The 25,399-nt window shown below is 46.9% G+C and overlaps 1 protein-coding gene across 5 annotated transcripts in view; it reads left to right on the top strand.

Annotated features, from left to right (window-relative positions):
* The window catches only part of DAAM2 (dishevelled associated activator of morphogenesis 2), a 115,838-nt gene that overhangs the window by 9,194 nt on the left and 81,245 nt on the right, over positions 1-25,399 (top strand). Inside the window, exon 1 of one of the 5 annotated variants that reach the window (XM_041733937.1) lies at positions 6,789-7,214. The exons of the other annotated variants lie outside the window; for them this stretch is intronic. The gene's annotated coding sequence lies outside the window, so the exon portion shown is untranslated. Of the gene's footprint in view, positions 1-6,788; positions 7,215-25,399 lie in introns of those variants that run through there. 5 annotated transcript variants of the gene reach the window in all.

Below are 25,399 nucleotides of genomic sequence, written 5' to 3'. Positions count from 1 at the left end.
TCACTGGGCACAGCCTTCCTGCCTGCAGAGGTATTCACGTCGTGCCTGCATGGATCTCTGGCAGCAGCTCTGATTCGCTCTTTGGGGTATCTGCTTCGTTCTGCTTCGTCCTAATCACAGGCAGCCTTTGGGGCTGTGTTGAACCCTCTGCCTCTCGGGTCACATACACTGATGGCCTGCCGGCGTGATGGATGCTCAGTGTGCAGACTCCGGGGCCTAGACTCACAGCTCAACGTCTGACCACATTCCTGGGGGGCCGCGTCAACCCTCTGTCACTTCCTCCCAGACACCACAGTCCCCAGCCTCAAGGTCCCAGGACCAGGCTGCGAGGGAAGGGAGTGATTCCAGTCAGTGGGAAGATCAGTCAGTATTTCCACACTGCCCGAGACAGCTTTGAAGTTAGCTTGAAGCAAATTCAGAGTTTCTGTGGACTTGGGGCAGTGGAAAGGCCAAGCCATGTTAACCTTCCTTTTCTTTTTTCATCCCCGTCAATATATTTATCAGTCTGTCACCTGTCATGTGGCGTGGGGCTGGCAGCTGCCCAGAGTTAGGAACTGCCTTTCCAAGACACACGGTTGATGGTTTTCCATCACTGCTGCCCTGAGCAGGGGTCCTGTTATCGATGCCTGCAGCTGTCTAAATGGAAGCTGGGGCTGACAGCGCTGAGACACCAGATTTGTGAGTAGAAGGCTGTGGATCAGAGCACGGGCCCTGGGTTCCGATTCAGGTGCCAGTTCTTGCTAGCTTTGTGGCCGTGCATGAGATACTTCGCCTCTCTGTGCCTTAGTTTCCTTATCGGTAAAATGGGTTGTGATGAAGATGAAGTCCGTGCATGATTTGGTAAAAGGGGAAAAAGAGAAAAGAACTACTTGAAACCATGGCTGACACGGAGAGCACTGTGAAATGTTACTGGTGATGATGATGGAGAACAGGGACCCAGTCTCATTAGCTCTGTTTGCCCAGCATCCTGCATAGTGTCTGGCACAGAGCTAAGGGGGCAGCGCACATTTATTCAATAAAATACCCTATTGCCTTTTGCTAAGTGTCTACTGCCTACGTCGTCTGATCAACTCTTTACCTAAAAAAGAAATATATTTTGCGTTTTAAAGTTTTTAACTTTTTCTTGAAGTTCAAGATGATTCAGAAAAACACAGTTTGTCAGTATATAGCTCAGTGGATTTTCACCCACAAAACACACTTGTATAGCCAGATCCAGATCAAGAAACCGAATATTCTAAAGCCCCCTCCACCGTCTTCATGCTGAGAAGCCTCACATGCCCCTTCTGGCTAATACCCTTCCATAATCCTGACTTCCAACACTGTGGATTAGTTTTGCCTCTTCTTGCATGTGCTATAAATGGATCATACAGTGTGTACTCATTTTTGTCTGGTTTCTTTTGCTCAGCATAGTGTTGTGGCATAGAACATTCGTTCTCATTGTGTAGTATTCCGTTATGTGACTGCAACACACTCTATGCATCCACCCTTCTGTTGATGGACGTATTTTTGGTTTCCAAGTCTGAGGCTATTGTGAACAGTGTTGCTATGAGCATTTGTGCACTTGTCCTTGGGTGAACCTATGAATGCATTCCTGTTGGTATGTCCCGGGAGTGGAAATGCTGGATCCTAGGAAATGTGTGTGGTCAGCTTCAGGAGGTACCATCCCTTTAATTAAGTGGTCATGCCATGTTTTCCATTTTCTGTAAAGATGAAGAAACAGCTCCCACTTTGTAGGGCAGGTGCTTGAGGCCCAGGATATCCTGGGGTTCCTGAGATGTTCATATCCTCTATGTCCTTTACACCTGAGAGCTCATGTGTTCCAGAAAGCCTGCTGCGAGTAGGTGTGTCCTGTAGACCAGGCACTGTGTTGGGTGTTTTCACTTATTCTACTTCCCACAAAGTCCCATGCGATGAGATGAGTGTCCTTACCCCCTCTTAATAGAAGAGGTAACTGAGGCTTGGAGGGGTTGAATGGCTTGTCTAAGATCACACAGCAAGAAACTTTCAGAGTTAGGATAGAAGACAGATGTACTTGAATCTAAAGCTTGTGCATTTGGGGATCTGATGGTGAATGGTTTTGGCTTCAGTGCTAACACTGAATAGAAACACAGACACCAATGTGGGGGCTGTCCCCCTTGAGCCTGTGCCAGTTGTGGGATGGTGACTGTGAGGAGAAGCTCTGTAAAAAGGAGCAGGAAGGAGGCAACTCAACGACCTTGAGAAGCCGAATTGTTTTCCTGCCCAGGGGCTGTTGGAAAAGGTCATAAATTTCCTGGAAGGCAAGGACGACCATGTAATTTACTGTCTAAACCAGGACTCTTTCAAGACTGAAAGGGTCACTGGATGGGGCACTGGGGAAGCAGGAGTCCATTGGCGCTGTCCCTGGTAAACTGGGACATATGCTCACCCTCTGGGAGGCTGAGTGGGCTTTGCTCTCCTGGTCAGCGGGGCCTACAGGTTCTTTTTTAACTCCTTCTGAATGCCGTCTGTCTCGAGTTTGCCCTGCATGATATACTTCTAGTCTCCTGTTTATACTAAAGCAGGGTCTGGCTTTCTTCTTCCCCTCTGCACACCATTCCTTGCTCAGAGGAGGCTCTGACCAGGTGAGCTTCCTTTCACAGATCTAGCTACTATTGAGATGCATATGCTAACAGACTAGAAGCTCCTAGAAGGCTAGGGCTGTGTGTTAGTCACTGTGGTATTTGCGGCCCTAGCTGGGTGACAGGCTGGCTCAAGAGCCAGCACCCAAGGAATCCTTATGGACTCTATATATGGTTCATCCATGTGCTCATTCATTCACAGTTCCCAGAAAAAGAGCTGTGTTTTGATTGATTTCCTCTTTTTGATCTGACTCTTATTCCACTGGTCCAGAAAGAGAAGAGAGTTGTGTGTGCAGGTGTGTGTATGCTCGAAGAAGAAAGAATAAAAGGGACCAACTTAATGAGTAGCAAAAGGTGTATCTTGGGATTCAAAGTCAGGATCTAGTTTTGAATATCAGTATCTACTAACTAGCCAAACTTCCTTAGATAAGGGATTTGGCAATTTGGCATATCTGAGCCTGGAATTTTTGTCATGTGTCAGATGGGAACTTGGGTAAGACCTTTGGCATAGGAGCAAACTGAGTCCATAATGTAGAGTATATGAAAAGCATAAAGTGCTGCGTAGTTATCAGTGGTGGTGGTTCAAGGATGATCTGAGAGGTACTGGTGTAAGGCGCTATGTGCTGGGTGGGGGAAGATGTGAGCCACATTCACTCCACCTCCGGGGCCTCCATTGCTTCAAGTGAGGCGGTTGGTGTGTATATGGCAAGCCCACGTGACTGGGAGGTTTCATTAATAAATAAGGAAGTGCTCAGCAAATTCTTCAGGGCCCTGGGGATTTGATGTGGGTGTCAGAGATAAGGATCCAAGGATAACTAATTTCTCATTAAGTGCACAGCTGTGTTTTTACTAGAACAACAATGAGAAGCATTTGAAGTGCTTATATATGTCTAGCTAGCAGTAGCTTTGGTGTAGCTCCGTGGCTTCTAGTGCAGATTCTAGGGTCAAACTGCTAGCATCCAACTTTAAATCCCACCACTTTTAGAACTGTAGCCTCCCTGAGATTCAGTTGCCTCAACTGTAAAAGGGGAGCAGTAATAGTACCTACCTCCAGAGGAGGACAAAATTAATACTTGTAAAGTACTGAAAATTGTGCCTGGGACATGGCATGTACTCTGTAAATCTTTATTAGTATTGTTTGCCAAATAATTTGCTTCCCATCAGAATACTAGGGACTATGTGGTACTGATGGAATATATAGAGGAGGCAAGATTGTTTTGAGGTGGGAGAAGTCAGGGAAGGGTTCATGGAGAAGAAGTATCCCAAGGTATTTTCTAGAGTTCTGTGCCCTGAGCAAGAGGGCTTATTTCCATGATTACTCTGCTCTTAGGCTTGGAAAAGAAGACTTAGTATGGAAAAAATGCCTTCCCTTAAGGAATAAATAGAACGTCTCCTGGAAGTTTGAAGTTGAATAAGATATGGTCCCTGCCCTCATGCATTTCCAAACTAGTTCATCCATCCTTGTGCCAGGGACAGGAGGTATTAAGATGAGTCCTCAAAATACTAACAGTGTTGCCAAGGAAAGATGTAGAAGTGAAGAATGCTATTCCATGACATCAATGCTATGAGCGGGAGGCATTAAAAGTGAAGAAATTTTAGATTCCATTTAAGAGTGTTTGGGAATGTAAGGAAGTTGTTAAATCTCCTTTTGGGCTTCTGTTATTAGAGGAGCGATTTTATGTATTGGAATGGTACATACGTGGTGCTTCCTACAGCAGGAAGATGAACAGATGGTTCCTATGGTTCCTTCGGTCCATTCATGGTGTCCAACTAGGTGTGTTTTACAGAGGTGAAGGGCACCGTGAAAACATTCTGACCTTTTCCTGGACAAGGTTGACAAGGTCTAAAAGGATGTATTTCTAGCATTGCCCAGGGATTGTTGGAATTCCTGCTTCATGTGTTTCATCTCTGAGGTTAGGGCTCATTTGAAAAATCTCTGTCTCAAAGCCAGTATGCAAAGGGAAGTCTTCCCTTTGCCTGTATCCACCGCTTTTCTTTCCTCTCTGAGTTTGATGAGGAAGTGATGAAATACCCAACTTGTTCAAACTTTTACAAATTAAAAGAAAAATTCTTTTGGTTTTTCAGAGCATGCAGATGTAGTTCTAACAGTGAAATGGTGCTATACATTAGTAAGCATAGGAAAAGATACTCAACCTTACTTGGAGTCAAGGAAATGCCATACATGGAAACCACAGGGAGACATAATTTCACACTCATCAAATTGGCCCCCAAAATTCTACTCCCCATATTGGATGTAGAGCCAACAATGACTCCCATTCACTAATGGTGGGGGTTAAATTGGTATGCACACTTTGGAGAGCAGTTTGTTACCATCTAGTAAAACTGAAGATACACTTACCCTATGATCCAGCAGTTTCATTCCTAGGTAAATCTAGAGGAAGTCCAATACCTCTGAAAAGGAGCTATGTTCAGGAATATTTGTTATAACATGGCTTCTAAGAGTTAGAAAGCTTCTCTGATTTCTGTTACCTAGAAGACCAGTTAAATAACTTGATATGTGCATACAATGGAATGCTATGGATTATAGTGAAAAAAAAAATGAACAGACTGTGCTAGTGAGGTATAATAATAGTAAGTGGAAAATACTGTTGAGTGGAAAAGCAGATTGTAGAAGGATGTCATTAACAATGAATTCAAGCTCATACCAAATAGTATTCTTTTATTTACAAATATTTACAGGCATAACTAAAACTATGAAACATGTTTGGAATAACCAGTAAATTCAGAAAAGTGGCTTCCTCTAGGAAAGGCAGGCAGGAAGATCAGGGAGGGGTATGAAGGGGCTCCATTTATACCTGTAAGATTTTCTTTTTTAAAAAAGAGAAGACAGAGAGAGAGAGAGAGAGAGAGAGCGCGCCAGAGGAAGAGCAGGTGCCTCCCAGGGATAAACAGCAGCAGGGAGTGTTAACACTCCCGCCTCTCAGAGCAGGTAGCCTGATGGGAGACTCCGTCCCAGGACCCTGAGATCATGACCTGAGCCAAAGGTAGATGCTTAACCAGATGAGCCACTCAGGCGCCTCAAGATTTTATTTCTTAAACTGAGTGATGGTTACACAAATGTTTATTACTGCCTATATTTTTAGATAGCTAAAATATTTTTTGCTTGAAAAAAAGATCATTTTAAAAAATAGGCACAAATCCCTAATCTGTCTCCTCTACCTGTTGGCAGATAGGCATGCTGAAAACTGAACATGAAGGCACTTCCCCTTTGCTCCAACTTCTTCTGGGAAATTATAGGTAGATATGACCATCTTCATCAACTGAGCTGCTCTCCAGACATCCACATTAGGCCTTGTGGTAATCCCTGTTGTTGAGCTAAAAATCATGACCTATTTTGTTCTGATATGTAGCTTTGTTGGGATCATATTTTGACATATTAGTAAAATGCAAAATAGGGTCATACTAATAGAAACCAAACACCAACTCTCTGGCTCATTTTCCATATAGCAGATTGCTGGAGCCTTCTCCCATCCCACCCCTTCCTTGGGAGTTACTGGGATTTCTTGCATGTGTTGGCAAGGGGCCACAAACATCATCCTGACATCCTTTTGATAAGGACATGGGACCAACGATCTCAAGTATTTCTCATTGCCCCAGGGTGAAAGACTCTCCCTCTCTCACCATAACTGCCTGGTTTCAATGAAGTTTGCCATCCTTCTGACTTTCATTAATACAGCCACTTCTCTGTTCCTCTTGCAAACATCCTGCCCCAAAGTGGGAAAGTGTGTACCGCCAGGAATTCCTTCACTTTCTTTTGCTTGACAATGAAGCCATGCTGGCTTCTTCTCTGGGTGCTTATTGAAATCCAGTTGATTCAGCTCTTTTATGTGCCTTACTCTTTGTTACAGCCCCCTGTCCCTTGGAATCTGGTCAGAGCCCAATCCAAGTGACACAAACTGTGTTGGCTTTGAGTACCCTGTCCTCTATTATGCAGCCTCTGTCCTTGACCAAGCTCATGAACCTCAGTGCTCTGTTCTGCAACAGGGAGCCCCTCATCTGGCTGGTATGGTGCTTGCACTGGAGCCTAAAGCTGGGGGTGGCTTTTCTCTCCGCCTCCTGTTTATTTATACATCATATAATTCACTTTAATTAAAAGGAAGAAAATCACACAAAATTGGGACTCTTTGGAGCAAATCCTGGGTAGATGGTTGCTCTGAGAATGGACATTGTAGTCTATACCAGTCAGGCTCTGGGCAGGAAATAGTTGGCACTCCCAAAAGGGTTTAATTGACACCAATGTAATGAGAGGACTATTTGCAGAGAGATAAGGTCCTATATGAGATGTGAACACCCAGGGATAAACAGCAGCAGGAAGTGTTAACACTCCTATACCTGAAGGGGTGAGGGCAAGAAATGTGTTATCAGAGTCCTATACCAGCTGAAGCTGAGGAGTTAGGGCCTCTTGGCCAGAGCTGTGGCCCTAGAGGAGGACCACCACTGCCAGACCCATGGCTTAGTGGAGACGAAATGGGTGAACAAACACTTGATGTCTCTCTCTTTCCACCCTCCAGTCTCCTGCTGTTGCTGCTGCCCACTGGTTGAATCCCACTGAGCACCAGGAACCCAGGAATCTGGGTAATGCCTTCTAGAGAGGTGAGCCCCCTGGGCAAGAGCATAGTAGATAATGGCAGGGAATGGAAGTAGAGGGGCAGGCCAAGGATAGTTAGAGCCTTGGATATTTCTGTGTGCATTCATTGTGTAACTAGAGACCAGACATGATGGGAAGTCCCCTTTGACTTAAGCTAGAACTGCTTTGGGGCAATTTGGGCTGTTTTGGTACTGATTGACTCCAGGAGGCTGACTTGGGTAAGTCAGGAAGGGGGTCTGGGCTGGAAGGAATGGATATTTATGGCTATGGGTGAGGTACTTTGTGCTGTGAAAAGGATGATGTTTTGAATTGAGACTTGGGGATTGGCTGTCTATCATGTTCTAAATGCTCTGTAGTCCAGAGAATGGAGGATGTGTCTACCTTGAGCTGATTGAGCCCGGTGGTCTCAGGTCACAGACTGAGGACTTGAGACCTGGTCTGAGCCCAGTCCATGTGACACATATGATGCTGTTCTTGAGCACCCTGACGGATAAGCATGTGAAGCTGAGGATGAGCTGAGCTGGAGCTAGCCATTCCAGCATTGCCTCCTAGCTCCACCTCCATCCACACTATTTATTACCCTCGAAGGCTCCCTGGAGCACACCTTAGCTCCTGTGAAGTCGGATGAATGTCAGAGAGGCAGCCTCTACTGAGTGGCCCTGCACCATAGAGGCATGGTCTCTAAGTATTGTGGCAAAGTGCAGAGAAAGGAAAAAAAACATACCTGAACTCATGGCTGTACAGGGCCTGCCCTTGACAATTCCTAGTCCGGTCTATGAATCACGATGTAGAGACCCAATTCATAGGGACACCTGCAAAGCAGTGTATCAAGTGAAATTTCACAATATACAAACATAACGGGTACTTGGCAATGGAAAGTGGAGGAATGGAACCATTGAAGTTGGTGGGCTTTGGGACAGAGAGTCCCTGTTCTGTTAGGCAGTTTGCTGAGTGGCCCCTGGATAAACATTTGGCATCAATCAATAGGCCTTAGATTTTTCATCTGCAAAGTAGGCAAATTAAAGGTCTTTTTCTTTTTTAGGCAATTGTGAGGATTGCATGGGCGCAGCCATGCGAAGCACAGCACCTCACATGTAACAAATGCTCAATAAATGTTGGCTGTATCAACATCATTTATTATGATGATTATTATTCCTGGGGCAAGTGCCAATCACTGCTTGGGAAGAGGAATAATTCCTCCAAAATTCTGAAAGACTTGGGCCCTCCTTGGGTCTTTTAATTTATCTAGTTCATTGCCTATTTCCAACCAGCTTCATAGGACTCAGTTCTTTGCACACTTAGGTCTATGGAGGGTAAACACTAAGGCTGTTGTGGGTCTGGCCATCTGCTCAGTCTCCTCTGGGTGGGAAATCATGAAATGTTCAGGAGGAAAAAAATCAAAAGAGGTCATCTAGTCTAGCATTTCCCAGACTGCATTTGATAAAACACCAGGTTCTCACAATGGCCCTAGGAGGAAAAGTTCTGGGATTAAAGAAATGCACATAGCACCCTTTCTTCTCTCTTGCCCTCACCAGCACAGAGCCATGCATTTAAAGAATCACTGCAGCAAGCAATGGGTTTCATGTTGTATAAATTAGCATTCTCTCAATTTATTTATTTGAAGAAGGCTTTTTCCATGAGGTGCCCTGCAGAACTAGTGTTTTGAGGCATATATCCATTAGAATTTGTACTCAGCTACATGGTGTGGAAAGCTGACTTGAGTGGCTCTGTCAACTAGGGGGTCATTATTTTTCTTATATAAGCCCATCAGACATAGTTCAGGGGTGGCAGAGTGGCACCACAGTGCTGTCATACACCCAGGCTCCTCTATTTCTCTACATTAGCCTTCTTTAGAATGAGACAAAGCTCTCTTTTGGCCCATTACCTCGTGATTACAATATGGCTGCATCACCTCTAGCTTCACATCTGCATTCCAGGCCGAAAAAAAGAGAAAGATAAAGTACATAAAGTGCATGCCAGCTAATTCTGTTCTTTTCAACAAGCTTTTCTGAAAACTCCCTCCAAAAGTGGCCAAAACTGTGTTAAGAAGTGACTTCAAACTGCAATGGAGCCTAGGGGGGAGCTGAACAATTTTTAATTGGTCATGTTGCTACCTCAAACAAAAGCAGGGACCTGTTAGTACGGGAGAAGGCAAGAAGAGATATTGGGGGGGGGGGCATTTCGCATCGTGTGCTGTGTTGGTCACACCTTCGCTTCTCTTCAGCAGGATGATTCTAAAAGTATCCCATGCAAAAGAAAATAAAACCAAACAAACCAATGAACTTTTGTAATCAATAGAAAATATAATTCTAAGCAGCAAGGCCCTTGGGCTCACAGACCCTATATAGAAGATGCTGTTGGTGTCCTGTATAGGTCTCCGGCTGCTCTGGGTGCTCCAGCTAATGGCTTGCCCCTGTGCAGATTGACCTTAGCTTCTTAAATCCTTTCGTGCAGAGGTGGCTGGAGCTGCATCTTGCTTGCCCTGCCCTTTCCCTGAATTCTGTGGCTAATAACTAACAGGTACAAAAGCCCCACTCCCTTACCCCAAGGTGGGGGGCAATGTGGCAGTGCAGTTCCCTCCAGGCCTCCCCACAGGACTGAGCTGAAGCTAGATCTCTCCAAAAAGCCACATTCTTGACAGATCATTCCTCTGCCCTCTTCTCTTTTCCTCATTCCCTTCCTGGTTTCTCCCAAGGGCACAGCCTCGATATATAACATACAAATATCTGTCTCAGACTCTGCTTCTAGGGAAGCCAGCACAAGGTATCCTGGGTCAAGCAGGGTGCTTTTTGCTTCCTTCTAAAGGGTTCCATCTAAAACCTTTTTCCCTCAGTCCTGTTTGTGGCCATTGATTGGCTTTGACTTGGCCTGGGTGTTGTGGGGACAGCTCAGTGTTCTACTCTGGTGCTGACTGTTGGATAACTTCCTTCTAAGTCCTATCAGATGTATTTGGGGAGGCCTCAGAGCAAGACACGTAGCAAGGGGAGTCTAGGACTCCATCTTCTCAAGACAGATAGTCATAGAAACACTGATTTACATGAACTGTCGTGTGTGTGTGCGTGTGTGTGTATGTGTGTGTGTGTGATTTTCCATCTTGTGGCAATGGCAGCTGGGTATTTATAGCTGGATCTACGGGGCCATTCTCACGTGGCTAAAGAAAATTAAAACCTCATGTGGATTTTGTTTTGTTTTCCCCCTCTGCCTTTGCCATTGCAAACTCTCCAGTTCTTAAACCCTTGTTGTTGTAACCAGAGCTGCACTGAGCATCGCTAAGATTGCGAGGTTATGTAAATTTACTATTTCAGGCAAAAGTGCCTGTTCCCCATCAGTCAGGCCACAGGGTCTGAGAGGGGGGCGACTTTTGGGGAGAACTTGTGACACTAAGTGGCAGCCCTGCCTATCACCACTCTCTCTAGAAAGTCTCCCCAGATTAACCCTGTGGAATGTGGATTCCTTAGATCACCTCATGATCCCTCTGCATATATGAGTTCCTTTGAAAGAAAATTATTTTCTTTCCCCCTTGTTTTTCTGTATCCTTAAGTCTTTTATGTCTGTGTTTTGCCTTCTCAGTTAGACTGAGAACACCCTGGGGGCCTGGTCTGTTTGCCCAGGTTACTGGAGCTCTTGGCAGGGGGTGTGTGGGGAGGTGGAAGGTGGGGGTAGGGGGTAGCAGGAGCTTGGCTGCTGCATTCTTCTAGATGCCTTAAGAGCTCATGGGGTCCCCTGGACTGCAAATTTGGGGTGGTTTGCCCAATCTTCCCTGAGAGGCCAGTATGCTTCCTGACCCAGGAGCCCCATGGGCCCTCTATCATTTCATTCTGGTGATCTGGAACCCACACATTCACGCTTTGGCTGGGTGGTAGGGTGGCATGACCCAACCCTTGAAAGCTCCCAAGGAGCGTGTGAAGGAGGGAACTGAGGCTTACCAGCCATCATCTTAGGGAGTTAGGCCTTCTCACTGCCTGGTTGTCCCCAGGGCTGTCAGAGCTCCTGCAGCCGGCCCACTACACAGAGAGCTTTATGAACGTCTGCTCCTCAAACTCGGCAAACCGTACCTAGCATCCTGAAGGCCTGCAATGTTCCAGGCACAGGGCTCCACCCCTGTACCTTTCAGCACATCCTGTCCTGTGGTAGAACTGCAAACTGTTATCCCATTTTACAGCAGAGAAACCCAAGGTTCTGAGCATGCAGGTGCCTTGCCTGAAATCACATGGCTAGTTAGAGGCGCAGAGGGTATTCCAAGTAAGGCAGGCCTGACTGTAAGATGCAAGCTCTCTATACTGCACACTGACACATCACAACTGCCTCCCTTTGTGATGAACCAAACAGCCAACTACCTGACTTCCACCGTGTTATAATTCTTGAGCCTGCGTCAGCCTTCTAGTCACAGAGTGGAAGGTGACTTCGGATTTGGGAGTCAGTGGGTAGCTTCTGGAGTGGCTGTAACTTGGACACTGTGATCCTGCTTCCCAGTCTTGTGTCCTCCTCTCTGCTGTGGACACACCCACAGCCTCTCTCCCTGCCTCCCTTCTTCCCCCATGCTTGTGAGTTCTAGAGGGTTTCCAAACCTAGGGTAAAGCCAGCAATTCATTAGTCTTTGTCCAGATTCCAAGAATCCCAGATATACAAGAATTCCTCATTGAGAAGTCTAGCATTCTTGGGGAAAGTGTGTGTCACCAAGAGAGAGCAAGACTCCTCGCATTGAGAAACGGGATCCTAGTCCAGTCCGGGAAAATAAGTTTGGATTTCAGAGTCAGATAGAAGTGGATTGGCTCTGACACCCCTCCTTCCCTGCTGCCCAACCCCTCGTAAACCACAACGGGGAATTTGCCTTCCCAGTTCATTTGAGGGCGCTAACCGGATGACATTTTCCTCCAGATACTGAAGGAATGCAGAGGCAGATTGGGGTGCGTGAGTGTGTGTGTGCACGTGCGCATGCAAGTATGTATGTATGCCTGTGTGTGCATTTGTATACACAGTTCTCACCTGCAGGTCTCCTTTGTTGTTCCTCTAGGCATAAATCACTTGCTTTGTGAAGAACCATCTAGTGAGCTTGTTGGGGCTGGGAGTGGATCCCAGGATAGGAAATGGCAGGTAGTGAGCCTGCTGTTCTTCCACAGGGGGAAGCATCTCCTCCCATTTTGGGGTAGCTCTGTCTACCAGAGGATCCCAGGCCAATGCATAGGAAGTCTGCTCAAGAACATTCAAGAAGGAAACTTCTCATGACTACCATGCAAATTCACAGGCTAGAAACAGCAGATGAGAGCCAGAGGCGGCATGGGAGCAAAGTAGGCAGAGTAGCTGTGGAGTGGGTTATGATTAAGGAAAGCTGTGGAAGGACATGGAGGTAAATAAACCAAATAACTTTCCCTCCTTGATTATAGAAGAAATGCAGGCTCATTATAGAATGTGTAGAAAATACATAGGGACATAGGTGACATAGGTCACCAGCAGAGCAGCCCAGAAGTAAAGAACATGGACTCTGGAGCTAGACCACTTACATCTAAATTCTGTCTCTACTGATCACCCATTGTGTGTCCCTGAGGGAGTGACTTAAATCCACACATCCCCTCCCCTCAGCTCCCACCTCAGACTTCTTATCCCCACAGGGGAGCCGTGAGCATCCAGTGAGACCATATGCCATGTACTCGCATACTGCCTGGCACCTGGTAGGCCTGAAGGACACGGTCACTAGACCAACTGTGTTCACATCACAGCAATTCAAATGACTTGAAATTGGATATTGGACAGCTTTGTTCGAAAAGAGGTTGATTGCTTAGCCAGAGGTCCTCTTGTTTGGCTTTGCTTCTGTCCTCCCTCTTGGTGCTCACCGAAGCTTACCCACTCTGTTTATGCTGCTGACTCGATTCCCCAGCCCTGCTCCGAAACTTTGCTCCTCATCTCACTTTGCAGAACTCAGGACAACTTCTCAGTGATGGACCTGCTCCTCTCATTCTTGTGCTGCCTTCCTCCCTCAACAAAGAGGAGGGAGAGCAATGACATTTATTTCCCAATGGGAACTGTGCTACCTCTTAGAATGCTTCAGTGGAACATCAGTTTTGGTGTATCTGTGTATGGATATGAATATTTATATGGATATGAATATGTATATCTTTTTTTCCCCCATTGGAGCATTTCATTCCAGAGCATTTCTTCCTGCTCTTTGTTCTAAATCTTCACACCCTAATAACTAGGGATTTAGTCTCAGCCAGGGTTTCTCAACCTTCATATTAGCCTGAATAATTCTTTCCTGGGGGTGAGAGCCTGTCCTGTGTGTCATAGGATATTTAGCAGCATCACTGGCCTCTCCCCATTTGAAGCTAGTAGTATTGCCTAGTCATGACAACCGAAAAAGTTGCCCAACTTTGCCAAATGTCAGTGAGAACTGCCCCAGTTGAGAGCCACTAACCTAAGCTAAGTTTTTCCTATAATAGTTTAGGTCTGTTATATCTGAGGTTTATTTATTTATTTATTTATTTATTTATTTATTTATTCGAGAGAGAGAGAGTGCCCATGTGTGTGCAAGCAGTGAGGAGGGGCACAGGAAGAGATAGAGGGGAAGCAGACTTTTCTGCGGAGCGGGGGGCATGACACAGGGCTCAATCCCAAGACCCCAAGATCATGACCTGAGCTGAAATCAAGAGTCAGAAGCTTAACCAACTGAGTCACCCAGATGCCCCAGGTCTATTATATCTTACTGTGTCCCAGAGTTCATCTCTGTAGTGTATTGAAGGTTAGGAGACTGGGTTTATCCATTGAGAAGGAAGATGCAGAGTTCTAGAAGCCTCTGGGTGACCTTAAGGAGAATCACCAACACTCTGTGATTACGTTTCTTCAAAGGTCCCATACTTAACCCATCTGCATTTGAGCCAAGGACATCCCGCTCCCTTCTAATACCTTCTCTAATGCGCTTGACTCTCCCCATACAGCAGAAAACCTCACAGGAACCAGGGAATGGCCTTTGGGTTTTGGCTTATAAATACTCATGGTCTCATTTTTCTTACTGAGAAAAGATTTTTTTAAAAATCATGTTTAACATTCTTGTTGCCGTAGTGGAAACTTTTGTTCTTTGGAGAATTTCCCATTCCAGGCCCAGGGTCAGATTCCTCAGTGGAACTCTGAACATTTTCTAGGGAAGTTTCTTTCACCAGTGAGATTGTACCTTTGATGCATTTACACAACTGTGTTTGGATTGTGCATTAAGATGTCCAACATAGACTGTGAGGGAAGCTGTGCAGCTAGGCAGGAGCCATGTGTCTGGGACTCAGTGGCCGGCCAGGATCAAAACTCTTTTATATAGTTCCATTGCTTTTTTGGATGTCTTTCCTCACACTCCAGCACCTCAAATCTAAGACAAACAGTTGATACATATAGCCAATGTTTCCATCAGTATAAGTTAAATTATGCTGTGGTAACACACAGTTCTCAAATTTCAGTGACTTGAAACTAGAGAGATTTATTTCTTACTCATTCTACTGTGTGTAATGGGTCAACACAGAACTCTATGCATTATAGTTACTCAGGGACCTAAGCTAGCAGAACAGGCATCTCTTTAAGTATTGATGGTTGCCATGCCAACGAGAAAGGGGGTAGTGTCCTGCCATTTCAATGTTCTAGACTACTGATTAGACTAACTGTATTAGGGTTCTGAGAAACAGAACCAAAAGGATGTTTATATCTCTACATCTATCTTTGTCTATCTACATTTGTCTATCTACCCAGCCACCTACCTACCTACCTACCTACCTACCTACCTTACATATCTATCTAGATTTATTTAAAGGAATTGGCTCACTTGATTGTGAGGGCTGGCAAGTCCAAAATCTGCAGGGCAGCTTTGCAGGCTGGAGATTCAGGGAAGGGTAAATGTTGCAGCTCCAGTTCAAAGTCAGTCTGGAAGCAGAATTTCTTCTTCCTTGGGGATGTTGGTCTTTTCTTTAAGGCTTTCAAATGATTAGATGCACCCTATGGATGATAATCTGCTTTACCCAAAGTTTACTGACTTCAGTGTTTATCTCATCTAGAAAATACCTTCATGGTGAAATCAAGTTTGACCTGGCCTAACCAAGTTGACACATACAATTAACCATCACGACACTCAGCTTTTACTCGCAGCTCATGGGCCAGAATTAGGCACTTGGCATCACTCAAACAAAAGTGGCTAGGAAGTACAATCTGTTTCATGCTTGGAGTGAGGAGTGGGGACCAGTGATGTTTGACTCAGTACCAATAACAATCACAACTGGAAGTAATGTTACCTGAGGATAAAAGAAAGTATCACTTTATGGTATCTGCACTTCAATGCATTCTGCTAAAGTCAACACAGAAATAGTTTTAGACTTAGACCCGCATGCCCCTCCCACATGCTCATGGGGGAGGTTAAGGAGATGGGTGGGTTAAGACATGGCCTGGCCTCCAGGGGTACTAAATTTTAAGATTATTACTGATCACTCGCCTCTGGGTTTTTTGTTTTCTTCATTAATTGTTTTCTGTGTGTGGTATTGCATTCAAATGTCATTTGTATGTTGTGTACTTGAAGAATGTCTTGCAAAATAATTTGGGCTTTGTGGCTTCCTTTTAGTACAAAGTTGGTGTTTTCCTTGGTTGGATCAGAAAGGGCTCGCATGCCAGCCCTCACTTTGCCACCATCTCTCTATGCCTCTGTGCATCCCTCTCACAGTCTGTGCCCAATTTTCCTGGCTATATGGAGGGGGGTTGGGGCAATGGGATCTCCAAGTTGCCTTCTGGCTCTAACATTCTGTGCATCTTTGGTCTACACCTTGTCTCAGTGACCCCAAAGCCAGTGTGTGGACTGGTTGGTTGGATACAACCAGAGCTGCATGACAGAGTTTCCTTCCATAAAACTGGCAAGATCATTCTGGATTTGCACTTGAAGCTAAGGCCATGCTGCATTCACTTGCCCAGAGAGAATGCATGCCACGTATCAGCTGGGAAGCATCATCTCCAGGCCCACTGGCCCTCTGGGGCCCCCCTGCCTGGCTGATGGAGGAGACTGGGGCAAAGAGGTGTTGGATTGGAGTACTTGTAAGCATGTAGAGGACAAGAGCAGGAGATGAGAACAGTCTGGCTTAGCTTGCAAGTGAGGTCAAGGAGCCAGGCCAGCCCTTTGAGGCCATCTGGGCAAACCTAACCTCCAAAAGGCAGAGAGTTTCAAGGACCCCAAGCACTATTTGCTTCCTTTCATGTTCACACTTGACACTTCTAATGCCCATCCCAATCAATTTTTTTTTGAAATTCAAATGAGATAGTGTTGGAGGAAGTACCCAGAAAACTCTGCGTGCTCTTCAGACAATTATCATTATTATTATCATTACTATCATCATCATCACATACACCCTTATTCCATGGATATTTTGGTGCTAGGTGCTATGGATAGAAAGGCGAGCAAAGACACTAACTTAATTAGAATACAGTGTGATGCCAGCTCTAATAGCATGTTCCAGATAAGCAAACCTTGTGGGAGCTCCAAGAAAGAAGCACTTAATTCTGCTTTTGGGGGAGGCAGGCTCCATGGGAGTAGTGACAAGGAAGCTGCGTCTTAAAGGATGTCAAGGACTTTATGGGAAGAAGAAAAGGAAGTGCCAGGCAGAAGGCATTGCATGAGCAAGTGTCAGAGTGCTGGGTAGGCTGAGGGAAAGCCCTGGAAGACTGGCCTGGCTGCTGGGTGGGATGGGTGGAACAAAGTGAGGGGGAGCTGCCGAGAAGGGTGGTGATCAAATTAGGAAAGTTCTGGAATAACATGAGGCGTTGGTTCTTAACTGAGTTTTGGAAATTACCAGGTTTGAAAACACTTTTTATTTTAGTTTTGGCTGAAAGAGGAAACTATGGCTTTGGTTTGATAAAAAACCAGCCTATAGATTTATAATGGGCAAAACTGAACTCTGATAGATTTACTCACAGTATTGCTGCACCGACCTGTTGATTTTTGCCACTCCCCTTCCTCCTAGAATCCATGTGGAATACTTAAATTGTCCTGCTCTAGCTTTGGTCATTTGAAATATTTGAGCAGGAGGTACAAAGTGGGATCTTTATTATTTTTTTCTCTTTATAAAAGGAAAGTGTAGAAAATAAAGAAATCTTTAAAGAAAAAGCACAGTGATGCCACCCTCCAGACAAGTCTGGTGTTACTGTTTGGGTAATTGCTTCCAGCGAGCATTTTGAGGGCAGATACCTTGTTTCACATGTGGCATTTTCCACAGCCATGAACCTGACCCTGACAAGTGCTCCACCTGCAATTGATTGCTATCGCAATGCTCCCGTAACCCTTCTAGAGAAAGCTTGGTGGTTGAGCGTAAGTAGAACCACTGTGTTCAGATCCTAATGTTTCCATTCATTACCTTTGAGACCTCAGCGATTTAGTCTCTCTGCAGTTTCCTCATCTGTAAAATGGGAACAATCCTAACATCCTAAACAATAACAATACCTACATCCTCAAATTTGGAGACCAGAGTTCCTTTGGGCAAGGCACTTGTATACAGTAAGTGATTAATATTTGTTATTGGTTATTGTACTGTCCTGTGAGTCAGTTCAGCCCTGAGGGATGAGCTGCAGGTGGGAAACCTTCTCCTGGGGAAGGGTCTTTCTGCGTAAGTGTCCTCCACATCAGGAGAGGGGACAAGCCTTTCAGGTCCTCATGATTAGGGAGCACAGGATCCTGGTGCTTGTTCACAGCTTTCCTCTGGAGAGAGCTGGCTCATCCTTGCTCACTCCTTCCTTTCTAGCTTTTCCCCATGGGCTCTCTGGGCCAGCTGTCCCTTTAAGAAAGGCAGCCACACACTATGGGGCCCTGCCTCCCCTGCTGGGTGCCTTGCTCAGCTGCAGCTGGGACCCTCCTGGGCTGAATTTGAGTGCTGGACCCTCCAGAAGAGGGGGGACTGCTTTGAATCAAGTGCACATCTCCCAGGAATCCATGCCCGAGAAAGGACTCCGTGTCATCAGCTCCCATTGTAGCCCCTGCCTCCTGCCCCCCAACCCTGGCTCTGAGACATATAAGGATCATTCTTAAGGACAGAGCTCAGGATCCCTAAAAAGAGAGTTGGAAACTAACTGGATAAACTTGGTAAGTGAAAGAAACCCATGTTGCATCCTCCCCCTTTTTGAGGATTACAGATTGGGGGTTGAGTTTGGTGATCTTGCTGGATGGAATCTGATGGGCAAATGTGGGAAGGAGGAGTCAGAGGTGGGGCTGAGATCTCTCTTTTTTTTTTTTTTTAATTAACTTTTATTGGTGTTCAATTTACCAACATACAGAAAAACACCCAGTGCTCATCCCGTCAAGTGTCCACCTCAGTGCCCGTCACCCATTCCGCTCCAACACCCGCCCTCCTCCCCTTCCACCACCCCTAGTTCATTTCCCCGAGTTAGCTGGGATTTCCAGTGGGTAGTGAGTCTTGGATTAGGGATAGCCTCTGACCCCTCCTCCCACTGCCTGTCACCCTTGAGACAGGGAGCTGAGGTTTGACATCTGGAAGTATCTGGAGCCTCGGGTGGGGTGGGGAGGGGGAGCTGTGATGAAGATTAGGGAGGGGCTGATGTCATATTTCTCTCTCATTTGGGGGAACAAAGCGTGGCCACTGAAGGCTATTTGCAAAGATGCCTGAGGCCTGAGAGTGAAGTGAGTGACCCTGGGATCCTGTCTTAGCAGGGGACTCAAACCAATTCCCCTTCCTCGTGGGGTTGAGGGGACACAGTAGGCTCTGGGCTTGTTCTCCAGGCTCCAGAGAAATCTGTGTTGGCCCCCTGGACTAGGATAGCTGTCAGAAGCAGCAGCAGGCAGTGCTGTAGTGGGAGGAGGAGGTGGGTCTGCCAAGGGCAGGGAAGAATGGAGGCCTGTTGTTCTTGAGCCTGGGAACGCCGCCCTGGAGGGAGGCTCACGATGCCCCTTGCTCAATGTGAGGAGGAATGAAGAGAAAGGTCTGTGCAGTGGACACAATGGGTCTGAGCTGGCTCCTCACCTCTGCAGAGCAAATGACCCACCAGCCCTGGCATGGGCACAGGTGAGCATCCTGGTCTTGGATGCCAGATGCAGTTTGGAGGGCTGGGCTCTGTGCCCATGGGTGGCCACCCACGGAGGAGGTGGGGTGTAGTAGCAGCCTTAGCTCCTGGGTTTATCCGAGACCATGGATTCTGGTTCAGAGAAGCTCTGTGCCGAATGCTGCGCCAACAGCTCTTTGCTGTACCCTCACTTGCCCGAGGCCCTAGCTGGGGGTTTATTGAAACAAAAATGAAATGATGGAGTCAGGAGGGTGTGAGGATCGGGAAAGAGGTTTTGAATATAGGATTAAAGCCGCCTTTGAAAAGTGACAATAACAGTTGCCATTTATTCTGGGTCTTGAATATGCCAGTTGCCGTGCCAAGGCTTTATGAGTACCATCTCATTTGGTTCTTGCAGTGAGTTTTTGAGTCATGAACACAAGCCTACCTCATTGTACTGCACTTCGTGGATAATTGCGGGGTTTTGTTTTGTTTTGTTTTTTTGTTTTTTTACAAACTACAGGTTTGTGGCAACCTTTTGCAGAGCAGATCTATTGGTACCATTTCTCCAGCAGCATTTGCTCACTCCATGTTTCTATGTCATATTTAAAAAGAATTCCCATTTCATTGTCACAATACTTCAGACTTTTATTATTATGTTTGTTATGGTGACCTGCGAACGGTGATTATGACTTGCCAAAAGCTCAGAGGATGGGTGGCAGTTTTTAGCAATAAAATATTTTTTAATTAACGTATGTACATTTGTTTTAGACATAAGGCTATTTATTGTACGCATAATGGGCTACAGTAGAGTGCAAACCTAGCTCTTCTAAGCACTGGGAAGCCACAAAACTTACTCAACTCGCTGTATTGTGAGACTGGCTTCATTGCAGTGGTCTGGGACCCAACTGGAGATATCTCTGAGGTGTCCCTATAATTTGGGCAGGATCTTTGTAAATGAAGAAACAGGGGCTCAGATAGGTTCAAGGCCTTGCCCGAGGACAGAGGGCTGGTAGATTGTGCAGCCAGGATTCGAATGTCTTCATTCAGTAACTCCCTCATGCATTTGTTCAGCAAAGTTGAGCTAGTGGCCTCCTTTTTGCTGACTCTTCTGGTGGGTACTGAAGTCATGGATGGGGCACAAGACTGGGGAAGGCACCAGCCAACCTTGCTGCACAGTTTGGGCTGTCAACTCCTTCAGTCTTTCAGAGGGGCCCAGAGACCCCTGAGGGGAGTGTGTTGAAGCTCTGCTTGAGAAACTTCTTTATCTTGAGAAATGTTTCCTTTCATTTTCATTTTAATACTAATCTAAAAATGGAATGCATCCATTCTGCATCGTCTGATTGGCTATTGCCTAACCTACTACTGGCCCAAGATTTTAGTCCTAATTTTCTGTTTCTGTGCAAGTTGGCACCAAGTGACTTCCCTAAAATGATAGTGTTTAACTTTTACTGCTTGGTTTCTGAAGCTGGGCTCCACATTGGGAGCTTGGAAAGCCCAAAGTACCAAAGATAAAGAAAGGCTCCATTGATTTAGTGCAAGAAGGGAGAGGTGCAAGACAGGGTGAGCCCTGGGGAGATGGTTCAGCCATCCCCCTCTCCTCCAGGCAGGGTGAGCTGGACTCAGCTGCAGCAGAGCAGAGGACGGGTGGCGATCCGCGCAGGATCAGGATGGATCGTGTGCAGAGACTCAGACAGGAGCATGGAAGTCAGGGAAGAGGAGAGACCCCGAGTTAGAAATTGGGACTCCCACTTCCAACACAGTGTCTCTGACATGCAGCACAAGGATGCTCCTCTCTCAGCCTTGGCAGATAGGACAAGTTTGCTAAGGCTGGGAAGGGTGACTGTAGAGCCTCTTGGGGGCACTGTGTGGTCTTATCTCAAGATGGGTGTCTTTCCAGAATTTCAGACCTTTCTCAGGGTCCAGCTGTTAGGTGAGAAGGCTGAAGCAGAACTCTGTGACTCAGGACTGGCCATCCCACAGGTGCACCATGCTGGCTTGGTGCCTTAACTCTTGAATAGGGCTGGGTAACAAGCACCCTCTGAGGATCACACATCCCACCAGTGCGGGTGGCTGGAGACAAGAGACCCAGGACTCAGACCTCCTCTTCTTCTTCCCTCTCTTCCTCCTGCTGCTGAGGCTTGAGGTCTTACCATGAGGTAGCTTGAGGTCACACCCACTTCTAAGTAATGCCCCGCCTCCCCTGTACTTCTCTCTCTGGTTACAGTCCCTCACTTGGATCCTGGGCAGTGTCTGGTCTTCCTTTTTCTGGACCTCTCTGTGCTGTCTATTGTCTACATTCGGAGTCCCCAAACATTTTCTCTTGAAGGTCCAGAGACTAAATATTTTGGCTTTGGATGCTGCACAGTCTCAATGGCTATCACTTGACTCAGTCACTAAAGCAGCCCTAGACAACATGTAAATGAACGAGTGTGCCAATGACGCTCGTGGTGGACTAGATTTGGCCACCTCTGACTTGGAGTTAGCTTCTGCTGAAAAACATTTGCTCATTCCCCATGGCCTGCCTGACCCCTTCCCATGATGGGCCCGCCCCATTCTTTGTCTCCAAGTGCATCTCCAGCACGGAGTCCTTCCAATGCCCCCAGAAGCCCCACTCTCCAGCCACATTGCCCTGCCTGCCCTTCCTCAAACACGCTCTGTTTTTAGGCCTTCCAGCCTTTGCCTCTGCAGCTCCCTCTACCTGGAATGCTGCCCTCCTTCTCCTCCTCCTCCTCCCACTCATGCATCCTATCTGCTCCTGAGATGTTGTCTCCTTATACAGATCAGATGTTTCTCTTTGTGTCCTGCCATGACCTTCCACCCGTTAGCCTTCTCCATCATGGTGAGTTCCTCCTCTGTGACCCTGTCACTTTGCACTTGCCTCGGGAGTGACCCTGCATGTGCTACCCTTCAGCAGTTTGTTGGCTTATCTCTTCAAGGGCAGGATTCAGTAGGACTTAGCCATCTCCCCCAGTGCCATGCCTGCCAGGCAGTAGGCACTCCAGAAACTGTGTTGGCATAAACCCCATGACCTCTTCTTTTTCCCCCAGAGAGCCCCTGCCACAGCAGGTGGCTTCTTGGGGTTTAGCTGAGCCATTTGGGGAAATTAAGATCTCGTGAGTTGGACACGGAAGCTGCCTGTAGCTAAATCCGTCACCATCCCTGAAATCTGAGCCTTGCCCATTGCCTGTGCCCCATGATCGGGTGTCCCAGTTTGTTTTGACATCCTGTGCGGGGCATGAGGGGAGATGTGAGAGATCCAGATTTCAAAGCAAGAATTTTCTCTAGCAGCCGCTGAAGGCCAGGCCCCTGCCAGCGCCCGGGCTCCCATGTTAGCATTTTCAGTTAATTAAGAAAACAAGCCCCAAATCCCTGACAGAGATGGTTTTGCAGATTCAGGACATAGGGTTCACATCAGCATGCAGGAGAGGCCTTCCAGCTCCTGCAGGCTGGATGAACTGGAAGAGGGGAATGTGTGAGCCAGAGAGGACCCACTGGTGCCTTCTCAGTAAGAGAAGGTGCCACGGATGTGGTGCTCTGGGGAGCCAGCTCCAGGCAGGACCCAGACCCAAATCTCTGCCTCTCCTTCCCCTTCCGGGGCATTTTCTGAATGGCTGGGATATGGCGTGAGGCCAGCTGAGTGAGAATAGGAGAGAAAGATACAAGAGAGTAGAGAAGCAAGTTCTCCAAACCAAATAATTCCAAACACCTCGCTAGTGGGGACAGTGGCAAGAGGTGACCTGGGTATGGCTTCAGGTGGAGCCCAGGTGGCTGAGCTACCAAGGGAAAGTTCTGGTCAGGAATGCTGCTTGGCCACACAGAGCCTTGATGTGAGTTTAAGAGGAATGTTGTTCCTGAGAGAGGAAAGTAAACACATTGCTGTAGAAGCAGCCAGCTCCCCTCTCCCGTCCACGCCCTCTGTGTGGTGTCAGGAGGTGGTGGGGCTTCACCAACGTCATTCCCTGATATGGGTGTCATCTGGCAGGTGAGACTGGACTTGGGCCCCTGGGCATTGCAGGAGCACGGATGCACGTGGCGTCAGTGCCGAGTGTATGCACCCCTTGCAGTTCACAGCCTGAGCACCGCATGCAGTGGTCCCCGGCCCTCTTGGATAGAACGCAGTGAGAGAGAGACCTGGGCCTGCCCTGCCACTACCCAACGGTCCAGGGCAGATTATCTGGCTTTGTGAGCCTCTGGTTTCTAATGAGAAAGGGGGATGAGGCTCACAATTGATGTGTGTCATAAAGTGCAGGTGTGTTGGGGACCTATACTGGGCCTGGCTCAGTGAACCTGGGTTCCTTCCCCCTGAAATGTCTATCTTGGTTCAGCTTCTGCCTGCCAGCAGGTGTCAAAATAGCAGTGGGAGGAAACGCCTGGGCAGGAAGGGATTGTAGGGCCAGCTCTCGGCCTCTGGTGTAACTGGTCCAAATAACCAACAGTTGGTGCAGATATTTTTTGACTTTGAGACCCTTCCCCTTGTACTCTTGGGAATTTCTGGGCTCCCTGCCTTCTGGGAGTCATTGCTTCATCACTCGTAAGACAGTATGTATTCTGTGAGCAGTGGGGACCATGTTGGGAAAGCAAATCTCTCAAAAGGTGAGCATCTCTGTGACATTCAAAAGCTGGAGAGAAGTCATCTGGGGCTTGGAGGGAATCTCAACTCTCTGTGTGTCTCTTTGCATGTCCACCTGAATCCTCAAATTGTATAGCTGGCATGACCAATAGCTCTTCTTTTCTGGAAAACATCCAAAATACTAATCCTCCTAAAATTCCCAAATCCCTGGACACCAGGCAGGTTTGTTTGCTTTCTGCTGCTGCTGCTAATTTTTCTCACTGGGTCTTAGGAAAGAGCATACTGATGGCAGACAGTGATCTTCATAAACACACTCACAATTTTTAGAACTTGGATGTGGAAGATCAGAACCTTTTTGACTGACTGTTGGCAGCACCTTCTCTTATTTAAACAGTGTTTCTAAATATTCTCCAGGCTTCAGAGGGAAAATTTGAGGTAAAGACTAGAAGTTATGTAGTTGTTTCTGGAATATTAGGGAATACCATCCAAAAAAGACGGGTGGTATAGTTTAGGCCCTTGTAGGACTCACACTATTTAGGGAAATGTTCACTAAGGCATCTTGGCTAAGAATTTTGGAGGTTTTGTTTTGTATTTAATTATATTTTTTGTAGTTTTTGTTTGTACTATGGACACTACCTTCAGGAGAAAGCACTTATGGGGAAGCAGGAACCAAAGCAGGGAGTGCCTGCCACTGCCCTCTAGCAGAAAAGGAGAGTTCCGTGCTAAGAATTTGGGGTCGGCGTTCTAGACATGTTCTGTCATGAGTCTGTCCTGTGGCAAGTGGCCTTGCTTCCTGAGCCTCAGTCTTCTTCCCTGTAAAATGGTCTTGATAAGGATAGGCACCCCCACTGTCAACATCCTGTGCCTCCCGACAGCTGTGTGGGAGACCTCTGTGGGCGTGTCACAGAAAGTTGGAACTGAGTTCATTCACACGTGTCAGCGAGAGTGACATCCCCAGAGGGGAGGTGTCTCTATTCAGGAGCAGAGCTCACTGGTTTTCCTTGTAGTCAGATTTTTGCATCTGAGCTTATTGAATGGTGCTTGGTAGCCCTGGAGAACAGTGGCCCTCATGTCTTGGCTCCCCCAGTGGGGGGGTCTGTGAGGCAGCCCTGCACCTGACGGGATAGGGGGGTTGTGCCGGGGTTGCTGGGCTGCCTCTGTCTCTGTGTGAAGTATGCTTCCCCTTAAACTCCTTGGTCTGAATATGGATCCTCTTCATGGACCAAAGGGGAATTTGGAAAATCCCCAACTCAGTTTCAGAATCCAGGGAGGGTGACCCCCTTCATGACCAAGCCCTGGACCTCATCTGTGTACCCCACCTCTCACAGCCTATATTTAAACTCTTGCCCTTCCCTCTACCTGAACGTTGGTACCTGGTGAATACCTAGCCATCCTTCAAGATGCGGTTCAAGTACCACCACTCCTATAGTTTCTCCAACCCCTCTTCTTGCCCTGTTTCAGGGAGGTGAGTTTTTCCCACCTGTGGCGCTGAAGGCCCACTTTGCACAGCGTGTGAAAAGCACTGTTCTCCCTCTCTCTCCCTAGACTATGAGCTTCCAGAATGCAGGGAGGCTTACAGGGCCAATTGTGCATTCCTAGTCCCAGTGACAGGGTCTAGCACAT

The sequence above is a fragment of the Vulpes lagopus genome, chromosome 1, assembly GCF_018345385.1.
Source record: "Vulpes lagopus strain Blue_001 chromosome 1, ASM1834538v1, whole genome shotgun sequence".
Taxonomy (NCBI): domain Eukaryota; kingdom Metazoa; phylum Chordata; class Mammalia; order Carnivora; family Canidae; genus Vulpes; species Vulpes lagopus.
Note: the sequence above shows the minus strand (reverse complement) of the source record. Positions and strands in the feature narration are given on the sequence as shown.